The following is a 1,221-nucleotide window of genomic DNA, read 5'->3' as shown; positions in this document are numbered from 1 at the left end:
CTCTACTGAAGTTCTCATTTTAGGTCTTTCAAAGGGAATGCTCACAGCGAACATCTTCTGTAGTTGAGTTACAGGACCCTTGGGTATTCTATTCAGTACTTGATCGTATTTTGACATATCAGGACAGGGCATAGTTTGGTCGGGAAGACGTTAGTTTCTCGACTGCGGGCTGTGGAACTGCCTTCCTTTCTCAACTGGCAACACAAGAGATAGGAGAAGGAACGGTGCATCTTTATTGTGATGCAGTTAGGAGTTGGTTAACTGCCTTTTGGAACTCAGCGTAGGAGTAAGTAGTGTTGATGGGTTCAGGGCGGGTTGTGTCCTTAACTGTTTTAGTTAACCAGCCACAGCAACAACCAGAAACACACGAGTTAGGAATTTGTTTTAGGTACTCAGGTATGGGAGTGGCTGTACTCAATGTTTGGCTTAACTGTTCGGTGGCAAAGCACGGTACTCCATTTAGAGTGGCACGATCTCTAGAAAGCCGGCTGGGACTCATAAGGGGCTTTTGCAAAGGTGGGACTCCACAAGAGCCTGGAGGAGGCCACTCAGGAATTGGTTCCAGTTTGGGTCTCTCGAAGTATATGGACTGGTGTGCTAGCATCCAAGAGTTTAGCATGATACAACCAGGAATTAGGATTTAAAGGTTCCCAAGTTGTAGGATATTTTAAAAGGCACTTAACCTGCCAGGCAAGACTCTCAAGAGGTGTTAGGTTGGGCACCACAGGGTCCTCTTCTTCAGAGGAATCCCACTCTTCCCCAGAACTCTCATTTAGGTAGTTAGCGTGTGTTCAGCGTTTTCTTAGCGTTTTCTTCTTCCTCACTTTCTGATTCTGATAAGGGGTCAGGAGAGGGATTTCTAGGACCCATTAGAACAGAACAATGGGATAGAAAAAAAGGTACCAGAAAAAGGTACCAGTATAAGCCAGTAAAACACTAACAGTGGCAAACAGAAGCAGAAGATGAGAAATCCTTTCAATAGGATTCATTTGTCTGTTTCTCAGTCTGTTACACACACACAGTATGCCTCTGGCTCACACCACTGTGCAGTTCTTCAAGATTATGCTGTATGTTCTTCACTTACAAAGAAGACAGCTCACTTCTCAGGACCAGTTCAGTGTGTAAAAGTTAGTCACTTATCAGTGGCACAGGTCAGAGTCTCTCCTTCAAATGCTGGCTACCCAAGAAGAGAAGGGGTCCTCATCTAGGCAAGCTGATTTT

The 1,221-nt window shown here is 45.0% G+C and overlaps 1 pseudogene; it reads right to left on the bottom strand.

Annotated features, from left to right (window-relative positions):
- Positions 1 to 232: 232 nt before the first annotated feature.
- On the bottom strand, positions 233 to 870 carry LOC113633038 (DDB1- and CUL4-associated factor 16-like; annotated as a pseudogene).
- Between the last annotated feature and the right edge of the window lie 351 nt (positions 871 to 1,221).

Source organism: Aethalodelphis obliquidens, unplaced genomic scaffold, assembly GCF_003676395.1.
Source record: "Aethalodelphis obliquidens isolate GAN/ISIS:26980383/991018 unplaced genomic scaffold, ASM367639v1 scaffold38, whole genome shotgun sequence".
In the NCBI taxonomy this organism is placed as follows: Eukaryota; Metazoa; Chordata; class Mammalia; order Artiodactyla; family Delphinidae; genus Aethalodelphis; species Aethalodelphis obliquidens.
Note: the sequence above shows the minus strand (reverse complement) of the source record. Positions and strands in the feature narration are given on the sequence as shown.